This window comes from Aegilops tauschii, chromosome 4, assembly GCF_002575655.3.
Source record: "Aegilops tauschii subsp. strangulata cultivar AL8/78 chromosome 4, Aet v6.0, whole genome shotgun sequence".
Classification (NCBI taxonomy): domain Eukaryota; kingdom Viridiplantae; phylum Streptophyta; class Magnoliopsida; order Poales; family Poaceae; genus Aegilops; species Aegilops tauschii.
Genome location: NC_053038.3, coordinates 341,448,568 through 341,470,832, shown reverse-complemented (window position 1 = coordinate 341,470,832; position 22,265 = coordinate 341,448,568).

Here is a 22,265-nt window from a genome sequence, read left to right as displayed (position 1 = left end):
CCATCGAGGCCCTCCTGCAGGCGGAACCGGACGTCCTCGACTTGAATCAGGCGGTGCTCTCGTCCGTGCAGAGCGCCCGCACGCTCCGCGTGAACGAGTAGCTGGAGGCCGAGGACAACCACGGTGCGGAGATACACGTCGGCATCTACGGCTGTTCCGCGCCGGCAGCCAAAGACGACAAGGGTGTCTCGTTCCGCGAGCAGTGATAGTATTTCTTTATATTGTTGTTTTTAGGGATCTTTTGCTATGTAAAAACATATATTGTTATGCAAGTCGCCTGACTTTCATCATTTGGGTCAGTCTACCATTTCAGACGGTTGGATGAATATCCTACGTGTCCTAACCCTTCTTCCTCACCTATCTTCTTCCCCAACAGACCACCGCACGGGCTGTACGGATCCTCCCAACATGCGGTTGGATAAACATACTGTATGAACAAAAATTATGTGTCAGCGGTAGGATGGCTGAGTTTGGTTTGTTCACATGCGGTAGCATGTGTCAGTGAGGGTGTGTTCCCTTGGTTGGGTTTGCGGCGTGCAGGAGCGACTGTGTGAGGGTGCGGTGCGACCGTGGCGTGCAGGAGCAACGATGTGAGGGTGCGGTGTGACCGCGACAGCCATGCGCAAGTGTACCTCCTTTTCATTTTGAAAACTTTAGGCAAGCTTGGCAAAAATGTGTGGCGAAGTATGGCAATGCAAGGCCTAGACCCAAACAGGATAAGTACATACATACTGTGAGTACTAGTGTTAATAAAGAAAGGTGGGGTTTTCCTTCGCGGGATTAATCGATACAAATCCTCGTTTGACATGTCAATTAATGCATATTTTTTCTCCAAAGCCCAAAGAGCTAATCATCTCACTCCTCATCGCTTGATTAATGCAGCGCCATGCAAACCAACCTTCTCACTTCTGCATGCATGCAAGGGTATATTAATGTCCTTGGTTGCTAGTACGAGGCAAACCCCATCAATTTTGCCTCGATTAGTGTTAGTGGCCTTTTGCAAATTGTAATTTTGATATACTGGCCTTGTGTACAAAAAAATGGAGGTAGTAACTATTTGACTTCCTTCCCCATTGCAGTGACGTCGACGATATCTCGAACGTTGTGGTTTGGCGAAATGTGTTCGACGGAGAACTCCATTGACGGAGACCACGGTAAGTCGTTCGCAAGTGCCGCCTGCAAGCCGAGACAACCGCCTTATTTGCATCCAGGAAGTCCGTTGAACCAAAGGACGCGTAAATGTACTAGTACTACTAGTACACAATAGCGTTGTCCGTCCAGCTTAGTGCGGTGAGGTGGTTTCTCGAAGAAGACGATGGAGAAGCGGAGTCAGTGAGGAGTGAAATGATGGTTGCTTCGTCCGTGCTTTGTGATTTGACGCCTCAATGCTTTGTGATTTGTGATAGAAGGGACAGGGGAGTAGACTCTGTGCTCTATACTGTACATTTGTCCAAGCACGGGAGCAAGAGGAGAGACGTTGCATTTTTCTATTCCTTCAATCAATCAATCAGAGAGCTTCGGTTCCATCTTTTTGGCTTTGGCAGCACTGTCCACAATGGTTCCCATCGATGCCAAAAGCTATTTTCACATTTGGCTACACATTGTGGATGCCCTTAACCGTACCACTTGGTTTTGCTCCTGTGTGCTATCTACACAACTCTCAGTTATATTGATCTAAAAATTATAGAATCAAGATTAGTAAAAAGGAAGTGATTTTGCCGCGTGGATGGCGGGAGAGGTTTCTTATTTTTAGAGGATGTTGGCCTGGCGGTTTGCTAACATGTGGTCCCACGTGTCAGTGCTTTACCAAGCCGATCTGCGTCCCACATGAGGCAGAACAACGGCAGAAGCAATACGTGGTTAACTTGAAGAAGATGAGGGAGAAGTGGATTCAGCAACGAGTGAAATGATGGTTGCTTCATCCCTCTAACTTCCCTTTTTTAGCATTATTACTTCGTCCCTCCAACTTAACTGCGGGAAAGGTGCAGCTTTGTGATTTGACGCCTCATTGCTCATTACTATGCTAGTGCCATGACTGGGGTGCTTCACCCCTGCTGCTCTGCAATGTGTTTCGGTATGGCACGTGGACCCGGTAGCATGATGTCCCACATGTCGGTGAAAGGGACTAGAACATTTATGAAAGCGAGCGCTCCACTCTTACGATGGAGGAGTACACGACACGGCGGCCCAGTGAACTGTCACTTGTACTGTATAGTACTATAGTTTTGTTGTTTCGCACGATCCATCGATACAAACTCGATTAAACTGGAAAGGGCGGGATTTTTCCCGCGCAGTAGATGATACTGCCCATACATTTCAAAGCCAATTTTAATGTATGCAAACTGAATAATTAAGTAACAATATGATATCTAGTAAAGCTAAAAACACATATGATTTATTGTGTAAGAGTGTAGTAGTAGTGCTGTATTGCATAGTTGTTACATGTAACATGCGAGAACATGTAGAGATGTAGTTTTGGAGGGCCTACAGAGAGAAAAGCGTAATACAGTCACCGAACTTCAGAATACGCTCATTACGGTCACTATATACATTTTGCGGTGATTATACGGCCACTTGCTCACCATTCAGCATCGGATTGCACTCTGTTGACCGGCCAAATAGTCTATGTGGCACCATGTTGACTAGGTAAATTGACCATGTTCCTTGTGAGTCCCACATGTCAGTTCGCATAGGAAAAAGGTCAGATAAACACAAATTTATGCAGGCGCGACAAGACTCCAACCCGTGCGCGGGAATCACCTGGTTGTGTATGTGTCTGTCAGGGCCTGATGTGTGCGCATGCACGTGTAGGTTGAGCACTTGAGCGTGAGAGTGTGTGTTGGTCGTGTGGTGTGTGCATGCATGTGTGCGTGTGTGTGTGTGTTGCGTGCATGCGTGGCTGCGTGTGTACGTGTGAGTGTTGCGTGCATGCGTGGCTGCATGTGTTCGTATGAGTGTTGCGTGCATGCAGTTCGTGTGCATGCGTGCGTGTGTGTATAATCACCACACCAACTCATGTGTGTTAAAACAGACGGCTCAGCATACCAATACAAGGCCACCTTGTTCGCTGTGCCCACGGTCATGACTCCGAACCACTGTCCAATATTTTTTTGTCGTTTGTTTTCATTCTTACTAGCAAGATGCCCGTGCGTTCCACGTAACATCAAGATGCATTTGTATGACTAGTTTATATTATGAGAGAAAAGGATGAATGAGGGCAGGCCTTATTTGCAAATGTGGAGAGAGGTGTGGGTACCTTTTTGCAAAATTGTCATAGTTTCCTTCATATCCGTCAGATATAAATCGGACGGCCTATATTGCAGGATGGCAGGCACACCATCATCACCAACTCTGTTTTTTATAAGAGTGTAGAAGAGTAGATACAAGCCGACAGGTGGGCTCAATGGTAGTGAGATAATGTGATGCAACACTAGAGGTGCCACGTGGAGCGTTTAACTGGTAAACTAGTCGTGTCTTGAGCAAATACAGAGCTGTACGGTGAGCCCATGACTGTATAATGAGTGGATTCTGAAGTCCAATGTATGTATCATGCTTTCGCTCCAAATACAATGATCGTCACTGTATATATAGCGAGAGAAAGATGAAACATGCGTGAATGTGCTGGGGTCTTACTTTTAGAGGACCTGGAGATAGTTTGTGTGCGTACGTGAAAGGGGCATAGAGGGGGTGTATGCGATGGAGAGAGAGATGCTCTTCGTTTCTCTTTATTATGACTAACTTTATATATAGTATAAAAATATAAAAATTCACAGTGCGGAATAAATATCATTATGGGCACCATGCAATGCAAATTAACGTTCATACTCCTCCATATAACTTTGTAATGTTGTATATATGTAGAAATTCTAAAATAATTTTTGGCCACACTTTATTCAAAAGGAATGTTGTATGCGAAATAAATGTGAAGAGAGGGCTTTTTAGATCAATGGGGTACATGATGTAACATGTGTGAATGTGTAGTTGATGTATTTGGCAGGGCCTAGAGAGGTTTGTGTGTGTATTACGTATTCGAGAGAGGCATGGATAGAGGGGTCGGCGGGGGGAGGGGGCGTGGGAGAGATAGCACGAGAAATGAGAGAGGTCTAGAGAGAGAGACTAATATGATGTCACAGCGAGAGGTTCCCTTGAGTGTGTATATGCAAGGGGGGAGGGGATAGAGGCACGAGGAGAATTTTTTTGTGTGGTATCTGTGTTGGTATGTGTGGGTGTGAGAAGATAACAAGACCTGGGGGCAGAGGGTGTGTCACCGCGTGAGGTCCGGTGGGTCGAGGTGAGGCCCTTGGTTCGGGTCCGGCCTGTGCCACATTGGTCGGCCCGTGACGCATTTAGGGAGACCCATGGATGACTTCTCGTACAAGACAAAGATAGCAGAATTGTGAAGGACTCTGTGTCCAATGACAAAGCCAGCTAGGATTTGTAACCCTGGGTTCTCGGACTACGGTAACCCCTTATCTCTGATATTACTATTCATCCAACCTAAATTAAGGGGCATCCTACAGAATGCTCTGCTAGAATCATACTCGTCGATTAGGAAGAGAGGTGTGAGACAATGCGTGAGAGACAGGCCTAAAGATAATGTGCATACGGGAGACACGTAGGCAGGTCTATGTATATAGAAAGGGTCGATGGAGATTGTGCGTGTGTATGCTTGTGAGAGGAAGAGTGCTTGTGATAAAGGTTAGTGAAAACAGTCATAAATGGTTACGAGAGGGAGGGAGGGTTATATCGAGAGCATGTCTGCGAGAAAGACACCTCGGGAGAGAGTGTGTGAGCATGTGTGAGAGACCACCGATGGAGAGTGAAACTACACGTAAAAGATTGATGTACACATTGATTAAAGATATAAATTGTATACAAATATTAGGATGGGATCATGATATTTGCAATTCGCGTAAGGAACGGTCATTGATCCATCAGACATCTAGATTCTATCGAATTTGAGCATGTCTATGTTATTATTCGACATAATTGATCCACATAGTTAGTATTTTGAACTCCAGAGAATGCATCGCTTTAGCAATCGAATATAAACGTGAGTATAGTTCATGTTGTGTGTGTAAAGCACATTATACATACGAAAGTTACACAATGAACATTATAAATAGCTAGCTATGAACTAGCATACATTTGAATTCAACTTAAGGTGGTTTAAAAAAATCGAATTCAACATGAAGTCCATTCAATTATTTGAATTCGATATCATGGCATTTGTAAATCATACCTAAATTATGGGGGCACCAATCTTTGCTCTGATTTTGTACATAATAGCATATATAGTCGTGTACAAAATAGATTCAAATTTAGCTCCTCCATTCCAAAATAATCATAGTTATAGGTTTTTCAAGTGTCAAAATTTCAAAAAGAAGCGGATAATTTAATGAGGTTTTCAAACATACAAGGTCAAATTTAACGTTGTCTATTTAGGTCAATCCTCAAAGTTCAAGAGTAATCTAAACGTGAATGCTTATGTTTCAAAATTTCGAACGAAGCACCAAAAGAGCCTCTACTCGCCCGAAACCGCGTGAGACCAATGTTTGGTAGTAGAAGGAAACTACTTTTCTAACTCTGACCCGTGAAACCTACCGGCCCGACGTCCAAAGGTCTAAACCGGGGTAGGTTTGTAGCTTCATCTAGACGCCACACAACCGCCTCCGAAAAACATTCATAAACAATGGCCGCCTAAGCACACATGCGCGCGGCCGAAATCGCTCCCGCCCACTATTTGGGACACCTGGGATTACCATCCTACCCCCGACCCACAGTAGGTCCGAATTTAAGAGGGGGGGGGTAAATTTTGTACTTTCCCCAAATTTCAAACAAGCACGTCCCATCTGTTCAAAAAAGCCAAAAACAAGCGCGTCCCAGACCGAAACATGGTTCTCCCTTAGCTCCCCCCCCCCCCGTCTGATTCCCCATTCATACTCCGTGGGCGCCAAAACTACCTCTCCACCAGCCACGAAACCCCGGCGTCCTCCGTCCGCCATCCTATCCCACCAATCGACCTCCGCCCTCCTCCATCACGCCGGAGCCGATACCCCGACGTCGTCGTCCACCGCAACGCCCTCCTCAACTAGTAGGTGAAGCCAAGGCCGAGCCGTCCGTACCCGAGCCAGTTCAACCACGCCGTCCTGCGCCTCACCGCTGCCGCTCCAACTTTGCCACCGTCCACCGCACCGGAGCTGTTCCTGCTACGCCGTCCTTCGCCGCCTCGGATCTACTTCCCATCCGCCGACATACGGCCACGGCAACACAGTCAACAATTTGGCCGCGGGTTCGTCCAAGCCTGCACCCTCCTCCAAAAGATTGGTTCCCCAAGCAAAAAGAAGAAGATCGCTGCGACATATGGAGGAGACCACACTGGCAACCGGAAATGGTACTCCTCTTCCCTTATTCATGCAAATCTTACGTGTCTGCTTGCACGGTATTCATCCCACAGAAGACACTAGTTGACCGCTTCTTCTTGATACTAGATGTTCCTAGTAACTTGATGCACAAGGTTTCTCCTCATATACTATTTCACCTTAGCTAGAGGTCCGTCGCCCCCTGGATTTCAATTCCTGGTCAGTTGATTCCCAATTAACGGAAGCATTCCCTGGCGTAACAGGCGCTAGTCCTCCTATTACACCGGGGAAGCAGTGCCTCGGTGTTTATCTTAGGGGCATGTGGGGCCTAGAGCTGCTGGCACCCGATCTGGAGGTCGACCGGGATTAAAGGGATGGCCTGGGGGCGCTGCCAAGCACGGCGGTGGTGTGAGGTCGAGGGGAGGGTGGGGCGGCGGAGGCAGGGGTCTGGGCCGGTGGTCGCTGGCGGTTCGAGAAAGATCGTCAATAGTGACTAGCGGGAGGTAGACAAAGGCCATCTGCCTGTTCCTTATAGATCGGACGGTTCATAAAAAAATTGACTGACCTATTTATTTTCAGTCGACTGTTATCTTGATAGGACCACATGTGGTGGTGTGCTGGAGGAGTACCTGCATTTCCTGTGCTCATATATTACAAAATCATACGGAGTAGAATCTAATTTTGTTTGCCATGCAATGTTGTAGAGCTATCATATGTCTCATGTCATTTATTTTTCAGCCACCTGCTATCTGCTACTTTTATAGTGCACTAGTTCTGCACACACTTCACCCATACTCTCACTATTGTGTTTTTATGCAAGGGTATTTCAGACTCTGTTGCCTACACAGAAGCAGAAAAGAAAAGACAGAAGTCGCTCCTGCTTGCTTCGCGGGCAGGCAAGACACGTGTTTTCGCTTTAAAGGTTGGATGTTTAACAGATGGAGACGGTAAACGTAGCTCTGGAGTTGATGATCTCGCTCGCCATGAACCACCATTCCATGTGCTTGCTTTAACTTCACGGTGTCATATGTGGTTGCATGTTGCATATGGTGTCTAGCTTGTATTCGAAAGGCTAAAGTCGGTCTTTATCAAGATAAGGCAAGATATTTTTTACATGAACCACCATCCCGGGAGCACCAGAAGACAAATAGCTAGTCAGGGCACTGGTCGAGCCAGTGATAAGCCCAGCACAGACATGCATCACCTGGAAGCCAACTAAAAGCCACGATGGTGGCGAAGAAGCCCGCCTCCCACTAGGCTCTCAGGTCCTAGATGATCATGCTCACCACTCCAGCCGGATGTCTAGCTTGTATTGCTTCCAGCTTGGTTAAATTGCATCTGCTTAGCTTACACACTATACCTTTGAATATGACATGCCTTCCTGTTTTTGGTACATACTAGTACATCTGTCTATTAACCATGTTCTTACATCAAACTAATGTTCTTGTGTATCCCTCATCAATTACTTATGATGAGGCAGTCAGGCCAGTGGACTACTGTGAGAAAAGATCCTCATTTAAAGAATGCAGCGTCAGCCTCCCCACGTGATTCTCAAGAAACAGCAAGGCTAGATGAAGATAGTGAACGTAGCTCTATAGTTGATTACCGCATTTCCCCTACACTAGCATCGCAGGTGCTTGCTCTAACTTGGCAGCGTGATATGTGGTTGCATGTTGCATATGGTGTCTAGATTGTAATTCTTCCAATCTGGTTAAATTGCATGTGCTATTCTGCTTAGTTTATACATTATACCTATTTATGTGACATGCCTTCCTGTTTTTAGTACATAGTACATCTGTCTATTAAGCATGTCCTTACATAAAACTATTGATTTTTTGTATCCCGCATCAATCAATATGATGAGACACCTTTAGTATATGCAGTGTGATATTAGTTGCATCTTTCATATGATTTATAGCATATGTGCTGCTTCTAATTTGTTGAAATGCCATTTATGATGGGATGCTTTTAACTTGGCAGGGTCATGTTGGTTGCATCTTTCATGTGGTGTCTAGCTTGCATTGCTTCCTATTTGTTGAAATGGTTTCTGCTTAGTTTACAGAAACAGTTGTGAATATGCCATGCCGTCCTGTTTTCGTATTATTCCATCCTGGTATCATGTGTTTGCCTTACATCAAAGTAGTGATTGTCAGTATCATGCACGAATGAGTTCTGAAGAGTGAATTTTATTGCTTTTTCTTGTCGGTTTTACTTGACAATTCAAAATCAATAAAGCAGAAGGAAGTTAGCAAGGCAACGGATGTAGGTGCTCCTTCCAAATGGAGGGCCTCTACAGATTCTACTCCTCCATCCCCCCAAGATGATTTCAAAGACAACACATGCATAGACACTCAACGTAGCTATGTTGATGATGAGCACGTCTCCCCTAGTGCACCATCACAGGTGCTCCCTCTAACTTAGCACGGTTATATGTGGTTGCATGTTATGTATGATGTCTAGCTTGTATTGCTTCTAATTTTGTTGAATTCCATCTGCTTACTTTACACATTATACTTGTGAATAAGACACGTGTTCCTGTTTCTAGAACATACATTATCTGTCTATCACACCATGTTCTTACATCAAAGTACTACTGTTGTGTAACCTGCAACAATCACTTATCATAAGACACATTTGACTTGGGAGTGTGATATAGGTTACATCTCGCATTCTTTTCTAGCTTGTACTACTTCTAATTTGTTGAAATGGCACTTATGACGAGACAGTTTTAACTTGGTAGAGTGATATTCGTTGCATCTTTCATATGGTGTCTAGCTTTCATTGCTTCTAATTTGTTGAAATGCCTTCTCCTTAGTTTACACATCATAAGCTGTGAATATGCAATGGCACTAATGACGAGAGACCTTTAACTTGGTAGTGTGATGTTGTTTGCATCTTGCATATGATTTATTTCTTGTACTGCTTCACATTTGTTTAAACGCCATTTATGATGAGACACTGTTGACTTGGCAAGCGATATTTGTAGCATCTTTCATATGGTGTCTACCTTCCATTGCATTGCTTCTAATTTAGTGAAATGTCTTCTACTTAGTTTACACATCATAGTTCTGGTTATCTCATGCCGTCCTGTTTTTTGTACATATTACATCCTCCTATCATGTGGTTGTCTAACATCAAAGTTTAGTTTGTCTGTATCACGCATCAATTTGTTCTGAAGAACTAAATTTCTATTCGTTTTTCTTGTCGGCTTGACTTAACATGGCACAGAGAAAGAGGAAGCAACACAGAAGGACAGGGAAAGGGAAGCGGAAGAATCCCGCAGATTCTGCTGGTACTGATGGTGCAATAGAAGGTCAAAGTCCAGCGAAAAATTGTACAAACAGGGTATCCCGTGCTACACGAGCTGCAGAACAAGCCAAACAGAAACAAATAGCTACCACCAAACAATCAGAGACAACCCTAGTTGTTGCAACACCTTCCACAGTACCACCAGCTGCACGATCTACTCGTTGGTCAACTCAGCTAGCAGCACGTTCCCAAGCTCCCTTGCCACCTGACACTACTTCCGAAGCACTCTTGACACACGATGAGTTGGCAAGATCAGATGAACTTTGTGAGCTTCAACGGCAAGAAGGTAGTTGTTGGAGTCAAGTTACAGTTGCATGCTTCTTTATATGTAGTCTCACAGTTTGATGTACACTAACACTTCCTATGTTCGTTGTTGGACTAGCACCTAGGCACAAGAGGAAACAAACATCAAGGATAATGCTCGATAGGTTAACTAAATCTAGAGGAGGAAGAATGGAGGTCCATTTTGAGGCAGGTTTAAAAAGGCCACGTGATGCTACAGAGTCAGCCAAGTTAGTATCAGAGGCAGCGGTTGCCGTTAGGTGTCATGTACGTATCCTGCCAACATGGATTCAGTACAGGAATGACAAAGAAGAAACCCAGTTCAACACCTTCCTCGACCATTTATCTGTAAGTATGGTTATGTATGGAAACTAGTAATATCGTCTTGCTCTATCCCATACTTTTAGGTTGCTGATAATGAGACTCCCATAATTTTCAACAGATGAGGTTCAAGTTGGATAGCCAAGATTGTCGTGGAATTGTCACGGCAGATGTCCTAGTGTGAGGACTTAGTCATGGAGCCATCGCGACGGGTTAGCTTAAAGGGGTTAATCAGGACAAAGGACACGAGGAGTTTATACTGGTTTGGCCCCTTGTGGTGAAGGTAAAGGCCTAGTCCAGTTGGATGTGGAATTGCTAGGGTTTCGATGACCAGGGAGCAAACACGCTTGACCTGGCTATCAAGTTGTTGTTTCCTGTCCCTAAACCGTCGTCCGGTCGTCCCTTTATATACACAGGTTGACGCCCGGCGGTTCACAGAATCCCGACCGGCTCATAAACGTGTCCGGCTCGGTTTCTACTCTTTCCTACCTTACAACACAAGTTATACATCTTATGGCGGTTTACATCTTGTGCCCTAACCCGCCTTTGGGCTTTGGGCCTTACTACTAAATCTCCTTCACAGAGCACCATCCTTCATGTCTTCATGGGCTTTGAAATACGAGTAACCTACTATGAGCATAACCCGGCCCCTCCTGGGCAGTTTATACTCAATAGTTATATCCCCAACATTAGGCCCCAGGTTGATTTGAATTTGTTCATGTCAACCTTCAATACTTATGAAAAATCCTTCTTCAATACTTTCTCATAAGTCTGTAACTCGCCATGATGTCATCTTCCAAGATTATCGTAAACTGCCATGACAACACATATCCCTCAAAAAAACCATATATTCATCATTTTTAATGAATCTCCGAAGATCGAGGCGACAGCTCTGTCACATATCCAATTTTTAGGCTCCTCGATTCTCGTGCATGTCACTTATCCCTTTGCCTTATAAATAGGGCCGAGGGTCCCTTTCATTTTTTTTCCCCCGTGCCTCTTCACTTCGTCTCCTTCCTTGCGTTGACCTAGCACTCAAGCTCAGCCGCCGTTGCCAAGTTTCGTCTTCGACCTCAACTCTGGCCGCTGCATCACCTTGAGCTCACCAGAGAATCGCGGCGCCTCTCCGCTGCTCCCGTAACACCGGTAGTCCTCTTTCCTTCCACCCTAGATCTGTCATTAGGGTTACAGAGCTCATCGGTGTTCATTAGTGTTCTTCATTGTTCGTCTCTGCACAACAGTTCTTTGATTTAAACCTTGATGTTTATCTTGTATAGAGATAGCCATAATCCTTCATTTCCATCAATGCATCTTGTTAAAATAGGAAATCCCATCTGAACCTTCATCAACTGCTCTGGCGCTTATATTTTAGGTCTGAATATATTTTGATTTTCTGAAATGCTGCAGATCTAAAATTACCATATCAAACTATGAAACTTGTTTTTCCATCACTTCAGATCTGTACTTTCCATACTAGTATAGGTGGTTTAACTTTAGAAAATGATAATCCGCCAGGTACCATTAGTCCCCTCTTAAATCGCCAATTTGTTTATCTTTGTAACCCTGCCAATGTCAGAATCCGGTTTAATATTTATACATGCCTCAACGTCTTCTCCCTCTGAACTTACGACACTTTATACTTGTCAGTCATGAACCTTAAACCGGCATGGATATTTTTTAGTTTTCCATAGAAATGGCCAAGACTATCTATTCCTGCAATTGGGTTCCGTCCCGGGTTACTGAGGAAGAGCTGAATGGATGTGTGGCAACTGGCGCTTTATCAAAGAAAGGGGATATCCATTGGAGAGTCCCTGGTCTAGAAAATCTTCCTGAACCGAAGGATGGTGAGGTGGTGGTGTTTGTTGACCATCTGAGCCGAGGGTTTAAACCGCCCGGATCCAAATTTTTCCGTGACGTGCTTCATTTCTTCCAGCTCCACCCTCAAGATATTGGACCCAACTCTGTGTCCAATATTTGCAATTTCTAAGTCTTTTGTGAAGCTTACTTGCAGGAAGAGCCCACGGTCGAATTATTCAGAGATTTCTTCTAATTAAACCGCCGCATCGAGTTTACTGATGGGCCGAACACTGAACTTGGTGGGGTATCGATTCAAAAAAGAAAGGATGTCAGCTTCCCTCATGCGAAGCACCATAGTCATCCCAAAGACATGAATCAAACCTGGTTCTATTGCCACGGCACATCTCCAGCTAGTGAAAACCCTCTGCCAGGTTATCGTGCTCATCGGCTTGGCGAAAAACATCCGCTCCCTACAAAGCTCAGTGCAAAGGAACGGTCCAAATATGCACCACACCTTTCAAAGCTCAGGGCCTTTGTAGCTAACGGTTTAACAGGCATTGATTTCGTCCGCTGCTCGGTTTCTTGGAGCATACCGCCATTAAGTCGCCATGCCGGGTTAATGTGTGAGTATACCGGGGATGTCAAAGACCCTCAGCGGCATACTGACATTTAGCTGACTGACGCTGAAATTACTGAAAGTGTTAAGAAGATGCTGGATGAACCGGTTGCCGACTGCAGCAAAACAGGGCTTAGCCCCTTCTATGCTCAGAATAAACCGCCAACTGTAAGAATGACTCTTCTGCCGCTTTAACCTGTATTCCTTAAATAATCCCTTATGTCTTTTTCAATCTTTAACAGGGTGATGATCTGTTCTGGAAGAGGAAGCCGCAGGATAAACCAGCGAAGACACCCCGTGTCAAGACCAAGGCCCCCAAGAAACCGGCCAAGAAGAAAACCGCCGAATCATCCGGGTTAATCATTGATGATGATAGTCCGGAGTCAGAGGTAGAACTTGATTCACTTGGCTCATTTTTCATACACCTTATTGACAATGATTGTTATAAGGACGACGTGGAAGCTAGCCATGCAAGTGACGCAGAGGTAATTATCCTCTCATCCGGTTCAGACCCTCTGCCCACACAGAAAGCCTGACAAGCAAGCCGAAAAATAAGATTTTATCACCCTCTAGCTTACTTGGATCCAAACTTTCTTTTGAAGAAACAGCAACACAAGGCTCGCCGCACAACCCGGCACAGCGGCCATGTGGTTACTTCAGCCGGTTTACCGAACACTCCAGTCCGGAAACGTCGATCAGAGATCTCATATATTTCTGATACTTCTTATCCCAAGGCAAGTTATTTTCGACAACCTCTTAATCCGTCTGATTCAAACTATCAGGGAACACCTCATTCGTCATCTGGCGAGTCAACAGCTACACAACTTCCTCCCCTCAAGACTATTCCTGGGTGAACATATTAAACTAACCCTTTATGCTTTATACTTTCTTATTATACTAACCTTTATGTTTGTTCCTTTCAGTGCCAAGGCCAGACCCAGCAAAAAGGCCAAACTGAATAAACCAGCTGATGATAACACGGCCACTGAACCGGAGAAGACCCCGGAACCATTGGAACCCAATGCTGAAGCTATCTTGGATGATCCGTCACCCCAAGATCAGGACACTTTTGTTGAACAGATAGAAATGGATCCAACGAGTCATGATGCTGATCTGCCAAGCCCAGCTAAAACGGCTGATAAACCGCCAAGTCCAGTCAAAGTTGCCGATGATAAAACGGATGATGTTATGATTACTGGCTTTGGCTATACACCCCCAAGTAACCCCATTGCTCTGTCTAAACACAATGCCAAAGAGGAAATCTCTGTTGCTGACAAGGGTAAGTGGAAAGCAGACTTGGAAGCCTATGCCCACCTCAGCACCCAAGATATCCATTCTGGTTTTTTAAACCGCCTGTACACAAGCCGTGACTATGAAGCCGGTTTAGTGAACATGATGAAGGAGCGATATGAGGTAAATACCGTTAACTCCGCATAATTTATTCTTCCTTCATATCCAGTTTATAAGATTAACTCCAGTAGCCCCCAAGGGCCGGTTTATAATACCAATATGAACCGGGACTTGTAGCATAACAATACTTCAATTTTTGCCTGTGTAGCCCCCAAGGGCCGGTTTACACCTTTAGGATGAACCGGTACCTTCTTGTCATAAAGCTCAAAAATTCTTGTTGAACACCTTTATAATCCAATTGATGAAAGAAAAAAATCCATAACCTTGACTTGAGAAAATATGCATTAGCCCCCAAGTGCCAAGTGTATAACTTGTTATGCGCTTGGGACTTATAATAACAGTTGATAAGAAGCAATAGGCATTAGCCCCCAAGTGCCAAGTGTATAACTTGTTATGCGCTTGGGACTTCAAATGTGCACTACCAGCTCATTAAGTGTATCTTGCAGGATGATCTGAGCAAAAAGGAATCTCAAATCGCTGACCTTCAAGAAAATATCAAGTCCCAGCAAGCATAAACTTCCAAGGCTAAGGAGGAGCTGGCTAGCGCTTTAATGGCCATGGAGCAACTGAAAGAAAGCTTCAAGAGAGAACGGGCAGGGTGGGACACAGAGAAAGCAACTCTGCTAAAGCAGGCGGAGGACGCTGAAGCGGCCCTTAATCCGGTAGCAGAAGAGCTGACTGGCTTGAAACGGCAAATTAATGCTATGACCACTGCTGTATTCGGTAACTATCCTCTTCATAAGCTTCTAAATAAGTAATAGCTATGAAACTGTCGGTTTACCGATATTTTGAACATTGCAGGTAGTCGCGTTACTCATCTTGGCTCGGACATGCGTCAAAAGCTGAAAGCTGCTTATACACTGATAGAGCAATTATATACCGGCATTCAACGGGTCATCTGCACAACCTCACATAATAAACCGCCCCCAACTTTGATCAAGGAAATGTTGGAAAGGTTTTCTATGATGCCTGCCCGGTTTGAAGAATTGAAGAAATCAGCTGCTAGGGCCGGCGCTCTTACTGCGTTAACTCAGGCCAAAGCGTGGATATCCGACCTTGATCCGGCCGATATTGGAAACGACTATCCAAGCCAAAAAGAAGACGGGTCAGATTTTGATAATGACGACCTCAGAGCCATAACGAGGGAAATGCGTCCACTGGCGAGCAAATTGGCTGAAGAGACTGATTTGTCACATTATCAGTCGATTTATGACGCCAACAACAAACGGGTTAACGCACCAACTTATGATGTGCAAAATCTTATCCCACCAATCCGTAAGCATACCTATGCCCCTGATGTTGACCCCTCCACACTTATAAGTGATGAAGCTGTATTCAGAGCCTTAACTGGAATCGATTGGTCAACCATTGACTTCCAGCAACTGGATAGAGAAGAGGGGGACGAAGCGGCTCAAGATGATCCAGAAGCTTCAAGCCAGCCTGGCCAAGATTCATAAACCGGGCGCCAGTTTACTTTCTGCCTTGTGCAAAACTTTGTTGGAAACAATTATTCTTTTGGGCATCAACTGCCTTCTAATAGGCTAGTTTAAACTCTTGATCTGGTATGCCATCGTGCATATTTACCTTGCATGACATTGTTAATCTGCCATCATGAGATATACTATGTATGCTCATGAGATCATCAGTTTATTGACTTTGTTCCTGCATACAACAGTTTAAAGTGCCCTGGCGGTTTACCGCCAGGCGAGTCATAACGCCCAATATGCAACCATGGAAACTAATCATAGTTTATAACCAAGGCTGGATGTACAAATAATCAAATATGAAACATATCATACCTGTGACATACATCGTTTTGTTCACCAAAACAGTGTAGTAAAGGTGATGACCCATAACTTGGGTATTGATAATGATCATGCACTGGCCGGTTTATGAATAAAACCGGCCCGGGTTTAATAAATACCAGTGCAAAAGTCAGGCCGGGTTAATAAACATCAGTGCCTTAAAATTATAAAGCATGATAAACCATATTAAATAAACTTAGACTTAATAGGAAGTAATCTTATGGTTCAGATATGACCAGAACTCCTAAGTAAGCATAATTGTGGCATTGCGCCAATCAAGAGGGTTTAAGCTATGGTTCGGATACGACCAAAGCCCCCAACTGATTTCCCTGGTGGCCTGATGCCATCAAGAGGGTGTAGCTATGGTTCGAATACAACCAAGCCCCCAAATGATTTCCCTGGTGGCCTAATGCCATCAAGAGGGTGTAGCTATGGTTCGAATACGACCAAGCCCCATGATTTCCCTGGTGGTCTTATACCAATCAAGAGGTGTAGCTATGGTTTGAATACGACCAAGCCCCCAAATGATTTCCCTGGTGGTCTTATACCAATCAAGAGGTGTAGCTATGGTTCGAATAAGACCAAGCCCCCAAGTGATCTTGTGAGCTGTGCCCAAGGGGTACCTATGTTTGAGCTGTATTGAACAGACTCTCTTTGGTCCGGGTTAACCTAAGTAGTAAGTCCTCAAGGTTTTTTTTTCAATTGGCTTATAAGCCGGTTCAAAGGGTAATTATACCTTCATGCATAAGCCAGAAGCCCCCATAGAACAAAAAACTTTTAAGAAAAAATGACAGAGGCCCTGTTTTAGCAGGGATGCCGGTTTATTATATTGATCAGAATATATACATTGTCAAAAATATATACATAAGAGGAGCCTATGGCTCAGGTGTAGTAAGGCCGAAGATGAGCAATATTCCACGGCCTATGGGTCTCCTCCTCCGATTTACGTGAGTCTTTGTCCTCTCGAACATCGATGAGGTAGTATGACCCATTGTTCAGATTCTTACTGACCACAAAAGGTCCTTCCCAAGGTGGGGATAACTTGTGCATATCAGTCTGATCCTGGATAAACCGGTGCACCAGATCCCCTTCTTGAAAAGTTCTGGTTTTAACCCGGCGACTGTGGTAACGACGCAGATCTTGCTGGTAAATCGCCGACCGAGCCGCCGCTATGTCCCGCTTCTCATCTAACAGGTCTGAAGCTTCTTGACATGCTTTTTCATTGTCTGCTTCGACATAAGCCGCCACACGAGGCGAATCATGTCGGATGTCACTAGGAAGGACTGCCTCTGCTCCGTAAACCATGAAGAAAGGCATGTAACCCGTAGATCTATTGGGGGTGGTATTAATGCTCCATAACACGGAAGGTAACTCCTCCACCCAACAACCCGGCGTCCTCTGCAAAGGAACCATAAGCCGGGGCTTGATACCTCTCAAAATCTCTTGATTGGCTCTCTCGGCTTGACCATTAGATTGAGGGTGAGCAACAGACGATACATCAAGTCGGATATGCTCTCGCTAACAAAATTCTTTCATAGCACCTTTGGAGATTAGTGCCATTGTCTGCTATGATGCTGTGTGGAAAGCCAAAACGGAAAATCACCTTCTTCATGAATTGAACCGTCGTTGCTGCATCACACTTACTGACTGGCTCTGCCTCCACCCATTTAGTGAACTTGTCAACCGCCACCAAAAGGTGGGTTTTCTTATCCTTGGATCTCTTAAAGGGTCCAACCATATCCAGCCCCCAAGTTGCAAACGGCCAAGTAATTGGAATCATCCTTAACTCCTGAGCCGGAACATGAGCTCGACGTGAAAACTTCTGACAACCGTCACACTTTTTGACCAAGTCCTCAGCATCAGCATGAGTTGTCGGCCAATAAAAACCGTGACGAAAAGCTTTGGCTACCAAGGATTTTGAACCGGCATGGTGACCACAATCTCCTTCGTGGATCTCACGCAGAATCTCACAGCCTTCTTCAGGAGATATACAACGCTAAAACACCCATGTGACACTGCAATGATGTAATTCCCCATTGACAATGGTCATTGACTTGGACCGCCAGATTATCTGTCGGGCCAAAGTTTCATCCTCAGGTAACTCACCCCGGGTCATATATGCCAAATATGGAATTGTCCAATCGGGGATAACATGGAGAGCTGCCACTAATTGAGCTTCTGGGTCAGGAAATCCTCTTTTGTGGGTAACTTGACCGACGGATTATGAAGGACATCAAGAAAAACATTAGGTGGCACCGGTTTACGTTGAGAACCCAACCTGCTCAAAGCATCAGCCGCTTCATTCTTTCTCCGGTCAACATGTTCAACTTGATAACCTTTAAAGTGACCAGCAATAACATCCACCTCTCGTCGATAAGCCACCATGAGTGGATCCTTGGAATCCCATGTGCTAGAGACTTGTTGAGCTACCAAATCCGAGTCACCAAAACACATAACCCGGCTTAAGTTCATCTCCTTAGCCATTCGAAGACCATGGAGCAAAGCCTCATATTCAGCTGCATTGTTAGTGCAAGGGAACATTAAACGGAGAACATAACAAAATTTATCACCTCGAGGGGAAGATAGTACAACTCCAGTCCCCGAGCCCTCCAATTGCCTGGATCCATCAAAGTGGATAGTCCAATACGTGTTATCTGGCTTGTCCTCTGGCATCTGTAACTCTGTCCAATCATTGATGAAATCCACTAGTGCTTGAGACTTGATGGCTGTGCGGGGCATATACTTCAAACCATGAGGCCCAAGCTCAATGGCCCACTTGGCTATCTGACATGTGGCTTCTCTGTTCTAAATGATATCCCCCAAGGGGGGAGAACTAACCACAGTGATGGGATGACCCAGAAAATACTGCTTAAGCTTTCGACTGGCCATAAACACCCCATACACCAGTTTCTGCCAGTGTGGATACCTCTGCTTGGACTCAATAAGCACCTCACTGATGTAGTAAACCGGCCGTTGAACCGGATGTTCCTTACCCGTTTCCTTCCGTTCCACAACAATAGCTACACTGACAGCTCAGGCATTGGCAACCACGTACAACAACAATCGCTCTTTATCAACAGGAGCAGCAAGGACGGGCGGTTCAGCTAGCTGCCTTTTCAAATCCTCAAAGGCCGCATTAGCCACACCACTCCAGACAAAATTGTATGTCTTCTTCATCATCTGCTACAGAGGAATGGCCTTCTCCCCCAACCGGCTGATAAACCGGCTGAGAGCTGCAATGCGACCCGCCAAATGTTGTACGTCATTGATGCACGCCGGTTTAGCCAGAGAGGTAATGGCCTTAATCTTCTCCGGATTAGCTTCAATCCCCCTGTTAGACACCAGAAAGCCCAAGAGCTTGCCTGCCGGAACACCAAAGACACACTTGGCTGGATTAACTATCATCTTATGAACTTAGAGGTTATCAAAGGTTTCTTTCAAATCATCCACCAATGTCTCCTTTTTCCTGGATTTTACCACAATATCATCCACATAAGCATGAACATTGTGCCCAGTCTGATTATGAAGACAATTCTGCACACATCGCTGATAAGTCGCCTGGGCACTCTTGAGCCTAAAGGGCATAGACACATAGCAGAAGGCTCCAAAGGGAGTTATGAAAGCTGTCTTCTCCTGGTCCTTAACTGCCATCTTGATCTGATGATAACCACAGTAAGCATCCAGAAAACTCAACCGCTCACAACCCGCCGTAGCATCAATAATCTGATCAATACGAGGGAGAGCAAAAGGATCAGCTGGAGAAGCCTTGTTTAAATCGGTGTAGTCCACACACATGCGCCAAGTGCCATTTTTCTTAAGTAATAGCACCGGGTTAGCCAACCACTCAGGATGAAAAACTTCTACGATAAACCCAGCCGCCAAGAGCCGGGCTACCTCCTCACCAATCGCTTTACGCCTTTCTTCATTGAACCGGCGAAGAAACTGCTTGACCGGTTAAATTTGGGATCAATATTGAGAGTGTGCTCAGCGAGTTCCCTCGGTACCCCTGGCATGTCAGAAGGCTTCCATGCAAAGATGTCCCGGTTCTCACGGATGAACTCGATGAGCGCGCTTTCCTATTTCGGATCCAGATTGGCACTGATGCTGAACTACTTAGATGAATCGCCAGGAACGAAGTCAACTAGCTTAGTCTCATCAGCCGATTTAAACTTCAAGGCCGGATCATGCTCCATGGTTGGCTTTTTTAAAGAAGTCATATCTGCCGGATCAACATTGTCCTTGTAAAACTTCAACTCCTCTGTCGCACAAACCGACTCAGCATAAGCCGCATCGCCCTCTTCACATTCCAAAGCTATCTTCAGGCTCCCATGTACTGTGATGGTCCCCTTATGACCCGACATCTTGAGCTGCAGATAAACATAACAGGGCCTCGCCATGAACTTAGCATAAGCCGGCCGTCCAAACATGGCATGATAAGGGCTCTTAATTTTCACCACTTCAAAGGTCAAGGTCTCTGATCTGGAATCATGATCATCTCCAAAAGAAACCTCCAGAGCTATCTTACCAACTGGGTATGCTGCCTTACCAGGTACCATCCCATGGAAAACAGTGTTGGACGGTTTAAGATTCTTATCCGTCAACCCCATGCGACGAAAGGTTTCGTAATAAAGGATATTGATGCTGCTACCACCATCCATGAGCACCTTGGTGAACTTATACCCTCCAACCTGAGGCGCAACCACTAATGCCAAATGACCCGGGTTATCAACCCGGGGCGGATGATCCTCTCGACTCCACACAATAGGCTGCTCAGACCAGCGCAAGTAGCGGGGCACTGCCGGTTCAACGGAGTTCACTGCCCTCTTATGAAGCTTCTGATCCCTCTTGCATAGACTCGTGGTGAAGACGTGGTACTGCCCACTATTCAACAGTTTCAGGTTACTCTGATACCGTGACTGCTGCTGCTGATTTCCCTGACCCGACTGTTGATGGTAGCCACCCTGATTGCCTTGATTATTTTGATGGCCTTGAAAACCAGAGTTTGAATCGCCGCCGCTGCCGTAACCCAGATCCTGAGAACCGGACCCTGAACCGCCACCCGGTCCATGATTCCCTTGAAACAGGTTGGAATTTTTGAACTCTTTCATGATGAAACAGTCCTTCCAGAGATGAGTAGACGGTCTTTGTCGCGTACCATGCCTCGGGCAGGGCTGATTCAACAGACGCTCAAGATCAATGCCTGACCCTCCGGTTTGTGGAGGCGGTCTACCCTTACGATTCTGGCCATTATTCTGCGCACTGGTATTTGCTACAAAGTCTAAACTGTTATCAGCCTTGCGCTTACCATTGCCTCCTTGATTTGCCGGATTAGGCTGCTGGCTTCTGGGGTTATTACCCTTCTTCCCTTTTCCCGGCTTATCCTCGTCCGAGTCAGGGTCTTTGGTGCTATCAGAATCAGCATACTTAACCAAAGCTGCCATAAATGTTCCCATGTCATTGCAGTGACGTTTGAGCCATCCCAACTTCTGCTTTAGGGGCTTAAATTGGCAATTATTCTCCAAGATCAATACTGCTGAATCAGCATTGATGCGATCTGATGAATGAAGGATTGTTGAGACCCGGCGCACCCAATGGGTTGTTGACTCCCCTTCCTCTTGGACACAGGAGGCCAAATCCACTATTGACATGGGCTGCTTGCATGTATCCTTGAAATTCTGGATAAACCGGGATTTTAACTCGGCCCATGACCTAATGGAATTGGCAGGGAGCCCCTTCAACCAAGTGCGGGCCGTTCCCTCCAGCATCAGGGGGAAATATTTAGCACACGCCGCATCACTAACATCTAGCAGCTCCATGGCCATCTCATAACTCTCGATCCACGCTTCGGGAGGTAAATCGGCTGTATAATTAGGCACCTTACAAGGACCCTGTGACGCCCAGATAATTAGGCTACAGTAATCCCACGTTAATGATGCCACATCACCCCGGTTTCTGTGCTGATCTCGCGTTAGTTCGAAACCGATTCAAATAAAAAATTTAAAATAAAAACAAACAACAAAAGTTTTCAAACACTAAAAACTAAAATGTTCACAATATTGCAAAAATTACCAAAGTTGTTATAAAAATAAAACCAACAATTTAGAAACTCCAGAAATGCCCCTAGAAATTAAAATAGTGGACCAACGGCACATCACTTGGCCTTTTCGATTTCTAAAATAATTAAACCTTTTTGAAAGACCTTCAGCTTTTTGTGGCATTGCTATATAATGCAATGATGTTCATGTGAAAAGCTACATGATTTATAAAAGTCCTTTGGTGGTTAAGCAATTAACAAACCAGAGCAAAAATAAAATAAAAAGTGTAGAAAAGGAAAAAAGAAATAAAAGAACCCCCCCCCCTCCC